General features: G+C 37.2%; 1 protein-coding gene across 16 annotated transcripts in view; it reads right to left on the bottom strand.

Annotated features, from left to right (window-relative positions):
* FOXP1 (forkhead box P1) overlaps nt 1–18,666 on the bottom strand; it is a 691,415-nt gene that overhangs the window by 112,097 nt on the left and 560,652 nt on the right. The window contains exon 1 of one of the 16 annotated variants that reach the window (XM_043986986.1): nt 10,209–10,359. The exons of the other annotated variants lie outside the window; for them this stretch is intronic. The gene's annotated coding sequence lies outside the window, so the exon portion shown is untranslated. Of the gene's footprint in view, nt 1–10,208; nt 10,360–18,666 lie in introns of those variants that run through there. 16 annotated transcript variants of the gene reach the window in all.

The following is an 18,666-nucleotide window of genomic DNA, read 5'->3' as shown; positions in this document are numbered from 1 at the left end:
AAGATCTACTTTGTTCAAAAGGATCTGCTGTCATCTCCTGTGTTACAATAAAAGGTAATAACATGTTTTGCACTTTGCCAGTGCACCACCAAAAAAAAATCAGCAGACAATAGCTGATCAGAAGAGAAAAGAATTTTTAAAAATCCTCCAGGAGAGCAATAAGCAATAGGGAGAAGTGCAGTATTAATTTTACGTAACATAATGTCTTAATATGCAGTTTCTCTTGACTTTTTCACATGATTTGTCCTGTCATTTGCAGAGCGAGCTCGCATCCCTAATTTCACAGTCATTATGCACTGATGTCCTGATTTCTCAGCATCACTAATTTTGATGAACTAAAATTGGTTCCTGAAGGTCAGATTCATGTACAGGGAACAGTCACCAATGTTGTTATGTATGTGTTTTGTGTGTGCATGTCTGTGGGTGTTAAATTAAAAAAAATAATAGCTTCAAAAGAAAAAAATTAGTTTATATTCTTATGATATTTCATTCACCCAGTACTGGAAGGTCATCAATGAATTCTTTGTATTGTGGTTGGCTTCTGAGTGTAGATTAAGATACAGTGTAATTTACAGTGGATATGAATTTATAGCACTGTCTTATGTTCCCAAGAAAGGAGCAGAGGTATGTATGACTGTGCAGTTCATGCGCTCACACATATGGGTGTATGAAGCTATACACACAGAATACACAAATTAGTCTATATATGTTTTAAACAGTTTAGCACCCAATATCAATGCTTGCAATAGCAAATTATCACAACAATCATGACAAATACTCAAGAGACTATTAAAAGTCTCCTTTTTAACTGAACTCTATAAATTAATCCTGTTTTAATTCAGAAACTTTTAAAAAATGTTTCATGTGCACATATTTTGAAGAGCAAATGTTCGTCCTGAACTGCTGTTATTACCCCAACAAAAGTAGACTTTTACTTGAAATTTTCCTCATTATATTTAAGTTTGATTAATCAAGTAGTACAAGAAACATGCCTAAGTATTTTTTTTCTGTGCATTTCTTGGCCTATGTACAATATAAATATTCTCGAGCCAGATTTCTGATGGTGATTAACAGGAAAACAGGCAGGAATAGGGTGGTGTAAAAATTAAACTGAGTAGACAAAGACTAAAAATGAAAGAAATGATAGCACACCCTCACTCAGAAACACCTTCCTACAATTATATTGTTTTGCTACAAATGTTTTACTACTCTTAGAAAGTGTATCTGCTTCAGTGAGAAATACCCTTCCTACCCCCCATCCCCAACCCCAACTCTCTCTTAAGTATGGAGATAGGAGAACCATGAACTGAAGGAATTATGGATAATTTTTTTTTAAAACCTCTCAGTTTCAGCCAGCAATTCAAAACTCCTTTCTTATTGTACATGTGTGATTGTACACATGTGATTGTGTGAAAGATTGTGTCTTCTCACACACCCATGCAGGTATGCTTGAGAACAGCTAAGTGTATCTTTTACTTTGAGTTCACTCTTCTTTTCCCCGTTGGACACTTTGGGGGGAAGTATGATGAGTAACAGTGCTTAAAAGCAGGCCTGGGAAGGGGGGGGGGCAGAAAGAAGGAGATTGAATCACCTACAAACTAGATGATCAGTCCTTGAATAATCCAAAATTAGCCATAGTAGTCAATGGGTTTGAATTAGCTTTACTATCTGAAACCACATTTTTAGGCCAGTTAGCTCTGTGCCTCTAAAATGTGGGCTCTAGCTTTAATTTATAAATGCAATAAAACCTAAATTTATCCAAAGTTTCTGCTCCAACACATCATGAAAATAACTCATGGAAACCTTTAACAAACATATTCAAATGGACCAGAAATGACTGTATCCCTCCCCTCCGACACTGGGAAAAAAAAAATCTAAGCACAGTTTAAGACTTTAAATAGTTAAGAATTATGGCCTATATATCCACTCCCTTAACTCCCAATGTCCAACTTTTTCATGTAGCTAGTCCCTACTAATACTAGGAATCAAAGGGCATGCAGCACCAGCAATAGGCTATTATAGCCCACACTTTATTACCCATTACTACTGAGGTCATTAGCGGTAAGAGTGATTGTACTGGTCTTAACCTATTGATCATTGTAACTACTATCATTTAATCCCGTGTTGAATGTCTGGAAAGCTGCTAAAGGCACACAGGAGAGAGTGCTTCAGCATTGAGAAATATAGCCAAAGCTTGGAAATTACACTTTGATTCATAAAATCTAGCCAGTGGTTTAAATCAATAGTATTTAAAACAGTCATGTAAGTTCTTAACTACAGCTCTCTAATATTTATGAGTCCCTTTTTGAGTGTATTCAGTCAAAACTAAACTTTATTTTAGATACTGTGTAATATACTTTACAGTACTTTAGATAAAAACACTCATTTCTGAGGTTTTGTGTGCTAGGGAGCTCATACTTTAACTGGTAGTTCAAGCTAATTCTTGATTTCTCTCTCAAATGACAATTTAAATATAATACAAAAAAAATTATAACCCCAATACTGCAACTGCCTTAACTATTTGAGTATATATAGAAATGAGTATGTTTTATGAGTGAACAATGAATCATAGAAGGCAGTTTATGAAGAACTAGAATAATTCTGTCTAGCTGCCTTCAGGGATCACAAATTCAAATTAAACTTCTGGCAGACATTTAAAGAATGCTAGCTTACAAAACTGATTTTAAAAAAAAGGGAACACGTTTTAGTTCAATTTTCAGAAGGAAATCATGAATTCAAAAATATACTTTATGATACATTGTTGACTGATCCCAATGGGGTGTGGCAGATACCCAGGTGCACCCAAACCTGGCGGTGAAGGTAAAAATACAGCTGTGCTTTGGCTATCGGAACTCTGCTAGTAGAGACCTGCTGTCATCTTAATACCATCAACTGCAAAAAAATGCCTTTAATACAAACTATTGCTGCTAAATAGCCTAAAACTCTGTGTAAATTCTGCCTGATATTTTTTTCAGAATAATCTCATAATATTCCAGGCCTGAACTAATAATAACATGCCTTTTCCCATCCCTTCAAGGGGGTAAATGAGTGATGGAATGGTTGGGGGGGGGGGAGCTTGAGACCTAAGTGGGAGAGCTAGAAAGGAAAGGAAAAGATGCAACATATAAACACTGAAAATGACACGATCATCATTCTGTCTTCTTTCTAAATGTAAAGCAAAACATCCACCAGCAGTGAGCACCTCTGAGTGTAAACACAAGCATAGGAGCAGACGTCACATGAAAACTAAGACCTGTATTTTCTCCTTCACTACACCTATAAAAAATGCCCTCATGATGCCGTTTAAAAATACATTGTAACCTCATTACATTAATCTGCCATTGTAATTTGGGAAAATTTCAAAGGATGTATTTCCAATAAAAAAATATTTGACTATATCTATATTTGTTTCAACTTGTGACCAGTTAACTTGTAATTGGCCAACTGAGGTGGTGTCACCTGGTTCCAAATCTATTGTCTTTCATTCTGGAATTGTGTTACCCCAAACCACCACTACCAAGGACAAATTAAATCATAAAGGGACAGTGGACCGAGTAGGCTTTCAAAACTGAAAAGGGCAAAACATGGAGAAGATAAAAGGACTATCTACTGTCAGATAGTATATATATATATATATATATATATATATATATATACTATCTGACTATCTACTGTCAGATAGTCAGAAGAGCTTGTGTACAACATGGAGCAGAGGGCAAAAAAACCTTAGTGAGACAATAGAAAATAGTTTTCCTGATTCATCAGTAAATGGATACAACTGATATATTGGCAAACAGAAAAGCTGAAAAACACAATGCCCCAGTCTCTTGCTGTTCCCTATGGAATTGAAAAAGTAGAATGCAAAGTCCCTGCATGCAAGAATAAAATACATGCTTGACATAATATTTCAGTCTTTAAAACAAAAAAGCGTGCTATTCATGTAGAAAGCCTAATTCTGTTTCAATATGGAATTTCACTTTTTGTATCACTCTCTTAGACTTAGCTATTTTGCCACAATACTGTACAATGCATTAAGTCAGGTAATGGTTATTATATTAATGCAACATCATCTAAGTAGTCAGTCATTAGCATAACTGTTCTTTCAGTAACAATACAAAGCCCTATTAAAATTGGGGGGGGGGAGAGATAACTCTTTAAAATGCAATTAGCATTTTTTTTAACATTCCATGTTTCATGTGCTATCAGGAGAGGTTATCTTTCTTTGGCTATATACCTGTATGACAATATTCAGGTTAGCTACCCTAGTAAACAACCTCTCCTAAAGCTCTCTGACCTCTTCTATTGTATTAAGTAAAAATGGGCATAAATCCATATTTGCTTGTGGCAGACAAATTAGTAGGACTTCGTTAGATCTTATCTAACACTTATCCTGCATAATAAGGCCCCCCTCCCCCAACCTAGTACCAGGGTAATTGTTTTAAGTATAATAAATATCTGCTCAATTTGCATAAATGCATAGCTAACATAAATTAAATCCTTCACATTTGTAAAATAGAGGAAACAAAGAAATATATCCATGAAAACAAGTACACCTGTCCTCAAGTGTGCAACTTATATGATATTTTTAAAGCAAAGACTAATATTTCATCTTTCCTTCCTCAACCTCCTCTTTCATGTAGGTGGAATGAAAAACAATCTAATGTGCATGATTCAAACAAGCTATGACATTTACAATGGCAAAATAAGTGTTAGGAATGATCTCCTTCAATGAGGAGGGGGGCAAATCCATTCCAATAGGTCTCTTCAAATACCCATAACTACAGATCGTTAAATCATGAAGAGAAGGAGAAAGAGAAGGACAGAGAGAGAGAGAGAGAGACAGAGACAGAGACAGACAGAGACAGACAGACAGAGACAGACAGACAGACAGAGACAGAGAGAAACAGCAGCCACCCAAGTTCTGAGGTATTTAAGCATCATTCACTAGTGATACTTACTCACATTAATCACAAAAAGCAGCAGCTAAATGCAGCAGGAGGATTTTAGACTTATAGATTGTTAAAACAGGTAAGAAATAGAAGATAATATGACTTTGGGGTACAGTGTTTTAGAGCAACAGCTATAAAAAAGGGGGAAAAATCCTCATTTCTATGTCTTTTTAAAAAAATATTAATGGAATAAATATCTAGCTATACACTCTATGTTTTAGGAAGTGAAGAAAGATCCTGGACAGTTTAAATGAAAATTAAAATGTTTACTTTTTTTTTTTAAAGATTATCTTGAAACAATGAGGTTCCAGGAAAATACCCAGGCAGACCAAAGTGAGATTGGGCCAAGTATGAAGAGACTTGGGAGATACTCAGATACTTGCACCTGATTTAGAGTAGCAATGCCAAAGTCTTCAAATGGTCCAGCTTCCCACACCTATTTCCAGTGCCCTCACATATACATCACAGCTAAGCACAAGGGTGCAAATTATATCCTAATGAGAAAATATCAGTTGCTTCTTTGACAATCTTACCATTCACTGATTTATTTCTAATGAATACATAGTCCAACCAGCAAGCTCTTTCTGTGTTAAAGGTCAAAACACGTTCAAAAATGCCTGGCAAAAATCAAGGCAAATGGGGAGTCCGTAAAGAAGCCTTCTCATAAAGTGGCGTGGCAATTAGAGTAATTGTGGAAAAAGCCGTCTTCAGTAAAAAGTAAAAGAAATTAAGCCGCCACAACTGTAACAGGTTAGATGAAAATCAAAATTTAATGTATTCTCCCTTGTGTCATCTTGTTTTGTCAAGACATCAAATAGAATTGGAAAGTACAAAATAACAAGCCCTTGAGAAATCACAGAAGCCGACCTTTTTGATGTTGTTGGTTTACCTTGTTCTCAGTTATTTGAACAATGATGTTTCAGATTTAAAGGCAAGATAAAGCTTAAAAATTAAAACATGATACCAGGTATTCTAAAAAAGTGCAATATAACATTTTTGCCTGTTTCCTCATTAATTAGTTATTTAAAGGTAAATGCTAAAAGGACGTATACTTATTCTATTCTGTATGGTTCCCCCCCCCCACTACACACACACACACACACACACACACACACACACAGACATTAATTTCTCTTGCCTCCAAACAATAGGCAGGTCTGAAGGGGATGACAGCTAAGGCCATTCATACCTCAAAAAGTGGAGGGGACTAAAATAAGGCTGAGCCTGACTTTCCTCAGACACCTCAATCCTCACAATCTGCACAGAGACAGATTGCCAAATAGATATACGTAAGTTTTTTTTTAACCCCCCCCCAAAATACCTGAATAAAAAATATAATTTAGCAAAATAAAAAAGTATTGGAAATTTTAACTGAACTTTGAACTTCTGACAAACAAGTTTCTAGCAATGTAATTATGCTATCAAGAAAACAAACTGTTCAAAACTAAGCCCAAGCCTTTTTTTCCCCAAACAATAACAAATTTCATTGATGCTGTCTGGCCTTTCCCACAATCTAGCTTTGCAGGTATAGATAAAACCCACAGCTCATCAGTGACACACAAATGTCACTCCTATCTGAAACATGTAACTTATAAGAATACACCCATTAAGCTATCACATAGAGCTTTCTCAACTTGGAGATGTTTGGAGCTGCTTTTGCCTTGAGACACCAAGGCCATACAATCATCTGAAGAGTAACACAAGCCTGAGACAACTGAAAATTATATACTTAACCACATTAAACAATAAACACCCAGGGACACCTATCATTCTTTAGCAATAGTACAAGGCATAAAACAGCACATAATTATAAAGGCTATTTAGCAATTAAAAAGAGTCCTATCTTTTAGGCCCCAGTTGCGGTCACCAAGAACCTTCTTTTCCTAGTCTACAAACTGTTGCTATCCTTGTCATTTGTTTACATTCATTCAGAATCACAAAATATCTCTTACCAACTCTACATAAAAAGGTGCCACCCTCAGCTCAAAATGTTAGCTTCCCTTTTAGTGATATTATTACAACTAGTTAGTAAAAACCAATTAATTTCTCTAGCCTACTCTCATACCCACTTTAATCTCATTCAGATTTCAATGTAGGCTTACAATTAAATTTGGCTATCAGTACTGACTCATTTTTTTTAAAGCAAAAAAATTAGCAAAAATAACTCCATCAACTCTTCGGCTGTACTAATTCAGACCAAACTGGAAAGGCAATGCTGTTCATTCATTTTGATTTTAATACCACTGCTTTTTGTATTTCTCTTGAGTTCAGCTGAAGTTGTAATATTGGTCAAAAGCATGACAGAGCTTATTTTTTCAAGCAATTATTTCTGACAATTTAAGAACACAGGGCAGTAAGAGTGAGGATTTTGTTTTTTAAGGTATATTTAGCTACAAATAACCACCAAAAAAAAAAATTCAAGCCAACCCTTCCTATCATAAGCTTTCTGATGATTTATGGTTTACCAACTCAGCAAGGTTACGCAACACTGCATGCCTTTAGATGCATTATTTGAGTCAGTTGAGATTTAATTAAGATCACAGCCTCTAAAATCCCTGTCAAATGAAAATTCAGTGAAGACAATACACTATATATCCTCATGGAGATTGTCTCCATTCCATGCTCTGAAATAACATAAGTTAATCCTCATTTCTATGGTGGCAGACAAAAGTTGACTCATTTTGTTTTCTTTTTGACACTTAGGTTGTTTTCCATGGTATGCCATGAGATCATTCCATTTGGAAGAATTTGGTAGGAAGTCAGTGGCAGAAAATTCACTTGACATTATTACTCGACATAATCATAGTTTTGCTGTGATGTCATTACATTTTTTATATTATCAATCCATACTTCCAATAGTCTCATTTAAAGATGTGTTACTTAAAACACAAACTTCAAGGGAAAGGTACTTTCAGTATGTTACTTTTCTATGGAGGACAGGTATGAGTTAAAAACAAAAAGTAAAAGATAAGTCAGGTCTAGCATCTATGTAAATGACCAACTTTTGTGGCAAAGCAGTAGGGAATTCAGGTAGAAGAGACATCTTCTTAGGGGGAAAAACAAGAAGAATAGATCTTGCTCCTCTCGTTTTACTATTTATACATAAATTGTATATATGCACACATATGTATATATAGTATATATGTATAAATACATATATGTATACACCCATATGTATATATTAATATGTATTCCCTATTTTTCCCCTCCCTACCAATACTGGCCTATGCTATTTTAAAATAGAAATATCTGTTGACTTGTGGCACTATACTAGTCCAAATGCATTTTTATTTGCATTATCTTAATATCTGGTTGCTTATCTCATGGCTTAGAAATGACAGGTGCTAGAAGTCTCTTGCTTGACAGGCCCCTACACAAATAACTGTCTTGCCTGAAAGGGCTAATGCACTACTAATGAACAATAAATCAACTTTGATTATAAAGTGTCAGACCAATCAGTTTTCAGCTCAGCTCTATCACATACTAGGGCAAGTCAGCCAGAGTATCTGTGTGTAGGTAGTCAGTATTTTGCTTTCATTTTTACACACTGTTCACTCAAGATTTCCAGCCAGATACAAAGATCATATAAAATTTAGGTGAAATTCTTTAAAAAAAAAAAACCTGATATGAAGCATGTCAGTTATGAGAGTGCTTCCCCGTATTTTCTTTCTTCCCTTGGTAAAGAATTAAGAAATAGGATCCACAAAGCTGTGGATTGCTTTTCTTTAGACACACATGTACACACATGAATCCTAAAGCAATGGGGTTTTACACTGGGTATGCTAGCTTTGCTACTGAACCATATAAACTACCTTTGATTCCTGCCTCAAAGTCCTAACACTAGCATCCTGGAAAATCTTTTCCCCCCTTTTCAAACTTTGCTTATTGTAAGATCAGTTTTACTTGCTTTAAACTTTAAGATCATTTTGGCTCCCTTAATACTGATTATGAAAATAAATCTAACTCAGTGTTTTCCCCCTCCCAGAAACAGATATTAGTCACTGATGGAATGATTCACATTTCCTGTTATCAGACTTAAATGTTTCTTTTCTTCTTCTTCTTCTTCAGATGTGTCACTTTCAAATGTTGGAATCTATGGAAATGAGCCGATTTGCATTTTTAAATAGACTTGACTAAAACATTGAGACTATTAAAAGTGTAATTTGGATAGTTGTATATTTCAGTAAAAACCTGCAGAAACCGAAAGAGTTAATCTTAAAGAGGAAGCCTATATGTATGTTCTTAGCTCTAAACTTACCACCCACTTCCTAAGGGTTCCCTCCCTCCTATCACCACACCGAGGGGAGGGGAAAAAAAAATCTCATTTCCAGTGAAATCCTGTAGTGAAGGTCTGACACTTGAGTTTGGCTACATTTAGATCCTGTTTAGATCAGAGTATTTCGCTGGAATTCCTGAGACTATTCAATGTCAAAAACAATCCCTAGTCACTTAATTTCATGTGGCAAATTGACCAGTGAAGAGCTGCAACAATGAGTGCCTAGGATGTAAGTCTGACAGTGCATTTTATTTATCTGCCTGAATGCCCCCCCACCCCCGACTTCTTTTTTGAGTGTGTCTGTGTGTGAACTACTCAAATTTGAACAGCTAAGTTAAAAATAGCCCAGACAGATATGGAAACAAACTATCAGAATGAAAGAAACAGCCATACCACTGGTAACATTCACTGTTTACTCTCGACATTTTTAACATGCTACAAAAGTAGCACACGAATCCTCTTCTCCCCAAATGGATTTTTCTAATGCTGAACATTTAAATAAAATTGTACTGGGTGAAAACAAACTAAGTCTAAAAAGCGCAATAAATATAAGGAAGGAAAAGCAAAATTTCAAAAAAAAAAGTCAAATACCCACAACATAAACAATACTTCCTCAAACTCTCAATAATCCTACTACCACTGTCGAGAGAGAGAGAGAGAGAGAGAGAGAGAGAGAGAGAGAGAGAGAGAGAGAGAGAGAGATTGAGAGATTGAGAGAGAGAGAGAGATTGAGATTTCGTTTTCCTCCCCAGGAGAGCCGGGCCTGTTGGAACTGTGTCTCCCCTATTTCTAATTCTGCCTGAGCTGCTTCCAGTTACACTGCACAACTCCTCAAGTTAGTAAACACAGATTTAAAAAAAAAAAAAAGACCCAACTTTTTACAAATGCAGAGCCTCGTTTTTTCCTCCCAATGCAAAATTAAGAGATCACGTTGTACCCCGGGAAGACACCCAAATTCCCCCAAATCAATCATATTGACAAACCTGCCAAACTCCATTTAGCTGCCACAAACAGAGAGCTGGGCCATGACACTCTCCCAAGGCTGCCTGTATGGACGTACAGTGTGGAGCTTCCTCAGGTTACAGACAGATTGCACGCGCAAGGGTGCTCCGGAGCTGACAAGATGCAAAACTACCCAATCAGCCACGCCCTGCTCCACCAATCACAACCAGCCTCTAAACAGAATCAGTTCAAACACCCCTACACAATGGGCCTCCTCTTTTTTTACTGACGGCAGGTGAAATAACGCTTTTGTCTCCGAAGCAACTCCGGTTAATTGCTGTTAACCCTTTGACCTGCCTCCGCTTAGGCTGCTCTCTGGAAAGCATAGCAAACAGCACAACTCTTACCTTTAATCAAACAGCTCTTCAGAACACCCCCCCCACTCCCCACCCCACCCCCCAAAAACTCCACAAAACAAAACAAAACAAAAAAACAAAAAATAAACAAACAACTGCACTTACGGACAAATAGTTTAGAATCATAACCTTTACGAGAAATCTTCTAGGGGAAAAGATTGTCTGCCCCTGGAAGTCTCCACAAAACACAATAGCTCATAATAATCATTTGAAATCAGAAGGAAATGAAATGACTAAAAGCAACCCTGAAAACATTTTCCTAGAAAACAGTCTTTTGAAAATAACTTTCACTTCACATTCAATGATTTAACCAAGCCTTAACCTTTTTTCCCCCAAGAGCTCTCCTGCCAAACTGTGTTCTAATGAAAATAGGGCTGCTCAGAGAGCCACACCGGAGTTTGTATAAATAATAACTATCTCCTCCCCCCCCCACCCCCACCTCCGCCCTCGTTACTCTCTCTTTTTTAAACTAAGCTAGAAGATACCAAGATATACAAAGAAACTCTTTTTAAATGCACCTTAAAAAAATACCCATACTCCTAAGAACCTAGGAGGAGCGTTGCCAATTCGCTGATATTTGCATGGATGTAATGCAGGAGGGGAAAAAAAAAAGCCTAAACTGAGTAGAAAGTAAAACTCAACCGACAAAAAGACCCTCTGTTTTCCCTTCGATTTGCAAGCCGGTGATTAAACAACTGAAGCAGTCACCTGCGAGCTTCACAAGTTCCAACTTTTAAGAAAAACTTCCTGGCCTTTATTAGGAAACCAAATCAGATTTTTGTTGTCTAACAACAAGAAAAATATCTACCTAGTGAAAATAGCTACAACTGCCACCATTGTATCTATTTCTCATTAATTAAGAAAGAGCTCCCTCTTCCACCCTTGGCAGAAGCACCTAGAAAGCAGACCCCAAGCAGCTACAATACTTGGGTTTTTACAAGAATGCAGTTTTCCATGGGAGATGTAATTCTCATTGTTGTCAATATCTTTCAGTGCAAGTCATTCAGAACCAGAAATAACATTGATAACGTTTCCAATCAAGGCAATAATTCAGTTTCAATGTAGTCAACACGAACAAGAGACAATACCCTGTTAGTGATGCTGTTGAAGAGTCTCACAGCAAGGAAGACAAAGGCCCCAATTTACTGACAACTTATGATCAGATGTTAAATGGGAAGCTATGCAGACCACTCTCCACCCTAAAGTGTTTTTGTGTCAGATAACAAATTTATTAATGGGATTTTTTTCAGGTCACAAAAATATGACCCCACCCTCTCATGAATATTTAATAAAGGATTGAGGGCATGGGGGGGGTGTTATTAAGGGAAGGACACTTTAAATCTGCCAGGATGTAACATGAATCACTGTCTCTTAAAGAGACAGAGAACCCTATTTAAAATGAAGGTATAGACTTTAAGTTTCCCCAAGACCCAGTATGACTGTGAAAGCAATCACACCACAATAAAGCCTCTTTGAAAAAAGAAATCATTTAAAATCACATCTAGGTGGGAAGAGGCCTTAGAGTTCATCTGTTCAGAAGGTCATATGTTAAGAGCTGGAAGGGCTGATACAGTCACCTATCCCAACCTCTTATTTTTTCAGTTGAGGAAACTGAGTCACAGAAAGGGGAAATGTCTTGTTCAGGATCATAGAAGCAGTAATGACACAAGTGGCTTAAATTCATGATGATTTTGTTTAACGGAGAGAAGAAAATCTGAACAAACTTCAAAGAATTCTTTCCAGGACATTGTTCAGTGCCTATCTCTCCATTCCAAAAATCTGCAAGAGCTATGTATTCTGCAAAGATCTGGCTGCTTCAGAAATAGGTTTTTAGTCTTTATTGCCACCAAGTAAGGGACTGACTACAACAGAACAGGAAAAGCATTGAAGCTTAGCTAAATACTCTGATTTTCTTATAGCTCCCCTGCAAATTTTATTTGCACATATAAGTTTTCATAAGACACTCCTAAAACTTTTAATCAGTTTTTGTTTACTTATTTGTTTTTGTTTTAAATGCACTGGAGCCATTTCAGCTCTCTTTACTGGCTGATACTCCCTGTACTCATACATACAAAAAAAAAAGTCTCAGTAATAAATTAAGACTACAATGCAATGCAGCCACACCTAGCTGAAGTCAGCCTATAACCTTTTCCTTTTCCTATACTTGGGTGGTTTACTGCACACACCAAAACTCATCATTCCTGCTTATATACAAATACTTCAAAAGATGCCTGATTTCATCAGTGCAGGTATGCCCTCCTCGGAGACAGATCACAATGCTTTCTCATCTTACTCTAAGGCACTCTATGAATTACTGCAGCCAAGAAAATGAATGAATGAATGAGTGGATGGATGGATGAATCAATCAATCAATGAACCGATCACCTAGTGGCCAGAATGGTGATGGGCTGGGACTTAGACAATAGACTGCATATCGCTGGGCTCAGCTTCACAGCCCTTCCAGAGTGGCACAATGTGTCCAAACTTGTGCTGCCCTGACATAGCTTTCAAGAATGCAGGGTCACCTCGATACCACAGTGAGGCATTAGAGTCTGATTTCAGGGGAGGCACCATTTCTATTAATAAAGCCTGTAGCGCAAGGAATGAAGGCTGAAATGAGACCTGGGTTTGAATTCCAGATCTGACACTGCTTTGCTGTGTGACTAAGGCAAAGTCACTTCGTCTCTCTGTACCTCAGTTTCTTTACCTTTAAAATGAAAGATATGCATTGCCAAGGTCCCTTTCAGTTTTAAGTTCATGGTCCTAAGACAAAATATTTACATGTCAAATGTCTACCCAGTGCTTTGCTAGATACCCTGGCTTGGACAAAATAAGTGTAAGGTCCGTGATGATAGGTGACATGTATTTAAGCATTTTAAGATTTACAAAATGCTTTCAGATTATTATCTCATGGAAGTCTCATAACCACCCTATGAGGGAGATGCGAAATGTATTATTAGTGTGAATTCTATAGTGTTTTTAAAAATTGGTCTCCCACTTGTTAACCGATTTGACCAGGATCCCAAAGCAAGTCTGCCTACACTGTGATGGTTTCCAAAGTATAGGAAGGCACCTGAGCTTGGAACAGGTTAGGTGCGGGGATAATAAGCCTAGGCAATACCAAGGACTTCCATTCAACAAGCATTATTATATGTCTAGTCAGGATAGACCACTGGCCCGAGTTTTATGGAAGAAAAAAAAAATCCCTTCACTCAAGAAGCTTCTACCTCTGAAATAAGTATGGAATCAGATGGATACTGAGGCCAAATCAAACCCATACCACTAATGGTTACATATTCAAGTGAAGTATTTGGAAATTGGTGAACACTACAAATCAGGGCTTTATTTATTTATTTATTTTTTAGAAATTATCTAGAGTGAAGAAAGTGATGAGTTAATGTTAACAATATGGATTGGGGGCAGCTAGGTGGTGCAGTGGATAAAGCACCGGCCCTGGATTCAGGAGGACCTGAGTTCAAAGCTGGCCTCAGACACTTAAAACTTACTAGCTGTGTGACCCTGGGCAAGTCATTTAACCCCCATTGCCTCTCAAAAAAACAAAACAAAACAAAAAACACAAAACCAACAACAATACGAATTAAACTTAAAATTGTGTCCTGTATACTTTTTTGGTTTTTTTTCGGGGCAATGGGAGTTAAGTGACTTGCCCAGGGTCACACAGCTAGTAAGTGTCAAGTGTCTGAGGCTGGATTTGAACTCAGGTACTACTGAATCCAGGGCCAGTGCTTTATCCACTGAGCCACCTAGCTGCCCCCACCCCCATACATTTTTAAGAGCCTCTTGTTAAATATTTGCCAGCATGCCCCTGTATGTGAGAGAGCTATAATTCAAAATAATTTTAGACTTAAGAGTAAAAGCTCCTTAAGAACAAGAATGGTCTAGAACATTTTTATTTGTATCCCCAGGGCTTGACAGTGTGCCTGGCACATAGAACATGCATAAAAATGTTCTATGTTGGGGCAGCTGGGTGGTGCAGTAGATAGAGCACCGGCCCTGGAGTCAGGAGTACCTGAGTTCAAATTCGGCCTCAGACACTTGACACTTACTAGCTGTGTGACCCTGGGCAAGTCACTTAACCCCAATTGCCTCACTAAAAAAAAAGAAAAGAGAAATATATTCTATGTCTTCTATCATTTCTCTATAAAAATGATACATTTATTAGAGGTTCAAAATTTTTAAAAAATAAAAAGGTTATTTGAAGTCTCTGGGAAAGGGTCTCTATCTACAGGGAAGAATCAAATAAAAGCTTCCTGCTGTTGGGTATTAAAGTGTCAATAGTAATTCAAGGGAATGGGATTGACAGGGGGGTAAAAGGTCATTCTAGGTAGAAGAAATGTGCAAAGTTACTGATGTAGAAATAGTATTCAGATATTTAATAGTCCAGTCTGGAAGGAAGATAGGCTATATGGAAGACAAGGAAAAACTGCCTTGAGTTTCTAAGTCAGAATAAGCCACTAAGCTAAGTTCTGTGGGAAAAACAAAACAAAACAAAACAAAAAATACCCACACTCAAGAAGCTCCTAGCTCTTGGAATCAGGCAGGTGCTGGGGGCAGCTTAAACCTGTACAGTCTATTGTTAAATTGTCTGTGTGGATATTCAGAAATTGGCAAATGCTACAAATCTAGACTGATTTTTTTTGGGGGGGGGTGTCTATTTTTTAAAAATCAACAATCTTGACAGATTTTTTGAGGGTCTTAACTGCCATTCATGAGTTGGAATCGTTTGAATTTTTCTAACTTTGGCAGACAGAAATCATTGGAAATTTTTGAGGAGTATTGTTGTTTGTCCTTTGTGTTTTTTTTTTATTTTTTTTTTAGCAAGGCAATTGGGGTTAAGTGACTTGCCCAGGGTCACACAGCTAGTAAGTGTTCACCTAGCCACCCCTTTTGTCGCCCCTGTCCTTTGTTTTTGAAGAGGAACAATGTTAACACCGAGTGATATCGACTTGCCAGTGAATTAGATTTAACTGAGGCAGAGTTGCACAAAGTCATTAGCCTCACTTCTCTCTTCTAGAGTCACTGAAATCCAGTAGCAAGACAATGGCCCCTGGAATGCATTGGATAACCTTGGCCCCTTTGATGCCTGGCCAGGCTCTAAGCACTCCACAGCACCTGTTTCAGCTGCCTTCATGGCTACTGGAACAAACTGTTCTTATGCATTTATTCTTCTGGGGGAAGTCTTCACATGCTTGGGGTAAACACATCCCCCTACCTCCCATATGGGTCTGAGGCCTGTTCTGCTTGTTCACCTTTGGACGTTACAATAATGAAATATAGTTGGCATCTATACAGGACATCCAAATACTTCTAGTTCAGGTCTATCTGCTTAGTCTATATTTGGTTTCCAACAACAAAGAGAATTTTTCATAGAATTTGGGCTATTGATTTTCAAACTGAAAATCCGTTTTAGTTCATTCCATTTACAGTCTACTACAATTTCCAGGTCATATTAGAGGAGTTGGGGCAGGCAAAATCATGCACACAAAGTAGCTTGGTGGACTATGGATAGCTAATTGGTGTATTAGATAGAACACAAAGCCTGAAGTCAGAAAGAGTGTCTTCCTGAGTTCAAATCTGGTCTCAGATACTTCCTAACTCTGGAATCCTGGGCAAATCACTTCCACCTGTTTGCCTTAGTTTCCTCATCTGTCAAATGAGCTGCAGAAAATGGCAAATCACTCCAGTCTCTTTGCCAAGAAAACCCCAAATGGGGTCACGAAAAGTCAGATATGACTGAAATGCCTGAATGACAGACGAAGCAATAATGCTGACTTGGAGAAAAATGTATTGACCAGCTACAACAAAAGAAAGCCTTCGATAATATTTAAAAATGTCACTGGAAAACTATGTCTTAAGAAGGGTCCTCAAAAAGCGAAATAATAAATGTTTGAACATATTGCTGTCCAATATTGGTAGGCCTAATACCTACAACAGACCTATCCTAACTATTTAGATGTCCTTTATTGAGGCCAAAGCCCTCTCACTCTAGTCATTGCTGTGTAATTAAGAATAGAGTTATTGAGTTCCATACAAAACTTACCAATATATAACACACCTGTGGCTATGCTCATTCTTTGAATTGTCAACTCATGTGAACCAAGCATTGAAAAGACAAAACAGAAAATGAAGGCCTCATTCTGGTCTATAACTGAGGAAGGTGTCAGAGGAGAAAAGCAGTAAAGCAAACAATCTAGTTAGGACTTTACCCCTACACACTGATTAATGGAGTGGCACTGATGTTTACATGAACACTGGTTCTCATCCCACTGTGGTTGTTCAAGTGATATCCTATAATAGCAGATAGATAACTAGAGAAAGTTGTTAATACTACACAGGGCCAAATGTCTCTAGAGACAATGAGGGAGAGCACGCTTTAGGCAGAGACATTATCTTCTAGTAACTGGAGACAAAGTAATATCCCTATAAAGGTGGGATGGGGGAGAGACAGAGAGACAGAGAGACAGAGACAAAGAGAGACAGAGATGGAAAGGTTGAGATTAGTGATTGCTGATTCAAACTTTGGAAGACAGAAGAATTATGAAAATAATAAAGTACTTTGGGAAGGGAGAAGACACATTTACGTGAAATTCTCTCTCTTAAACAACAACCAAATATATTTGAAAAGTGGACACGGATTTCAGAGAAACCTGGAAGGACTTGCATGAAATGATGATGAGTGAGATGAGCAGAACCAGGAGAACATTGTACACAGCATCAACAACATGGTGTGTTGATCAGCTGTGATAAACTTGATTCTTCTCTACAATACAATGGTCCAAGATAGTTCCAAAGTACTCATGATGAAAAATGCTCTCCAAATCCAGGAAAAAAAAAAAACAACTGTTGAATCTGGATGTAGATCGAACCATACTATTTCTATTGTTTTTGTTGTTGTTTTTGAGGTTTTTCCTTTTTGCTCTGATTCTTCTCTCATAACATAACTAATGCAGAAATATGTTTAATGTGATTGTACATATATAACCTATATCAGATTACTTGCTGTCTTGGGGAGGGAGAAAAATTTGGAACTAGAAATCTTATAAAAACAAATGTTGAAAACGATCTCTAAATGTAACTGGAAATAATAAAATAAAATATTTATATGGTTAAAAAAAAGAAAAGTGAACAGAATAATTATAGATAATCACATATTTACCTTGCCAATTAATCCAGAAATGAGACATAACAACAACAAAAATCACCAAAAAACAAAAAGAAACAGAGACGTTCAGACTACAATGGCCACTTTAGCCCCTGGGGTGATACAGACAGCAGACAACTTTTGCCCATCCCAGAACCATCAGGCCTCCAAACCTGATCTGAGGGGAATCACCTTTCTAATGAAAAGTGAATAGTTCATTCAATCTCCCTCCTTCCTTTTTGTCCCTCTCTCTCTCTCTCTGACTTCTCTGGAGACTGCCAAAGGGTCTGCCAATTAAGGTTACCAAACTGCAAAGGTAATGTCTGATTTCAGTGATTTGGCCACTCATCTCAGAGGAAGGGCCAAACACTCTGGATAAAAGTGGCACTTTCACTTAGAAAAGTTAATGCATCATGCATTTCCTGAGGGATAAAAGTAGCTAACTTCATATCAACATTGTTCATGTCATTGTTAGGTCTATGTTGACACTGTCACTAATTACGTTGTTTTTCTTACAGCATCTGCAAGATTGGCCAAGGGAAAACGCTTACATTTCCCATTGTTCTAGCCGAATTTAAATTTCTCTTCATGACATGCTTTAAATTACTATTCTCGTCTTCATTTAATGCAACGTTTTATAATGCCAGGGTTACTGGTTAATTTATATATACACAGCAAGATATGCCAACATTCAGGTGAGTTATGAAAATGCTTGTACATGAGCTATTGAAAACATTTTTAAAAATATGCCATTCTCTAAATGTAAAGACATTAATACAACACCACAAGTAAACAAAATTATGTATGTTTTTTAAAATGGCAACATTTAATCCTAACTTCTAATTGACAGTAATAAATTGCTTTCCCTTTGTGAGTAAATTTATGATCTCTCATTTGACCAGAGTGTAATGCCTATTATGG

This window comes from Dromiciops gliroides, chromosome 1 (assembly GCF_019393635.1).
Source record: "Dromiciops gliroides isolate mDroGli1 chromosome 1, mDroGli1.pri, whole genome shotgun sequence".
Lineage (NCBI taxonomy): Eukaryota > Metazoa > Chordata > Mammalia > Microbiotheria > Microbiotheriidae > Dromiciops > Dromiciops gliroides.
This window is presented reverse-complemented; position numbering and strand designations above follow the sequence as displayed.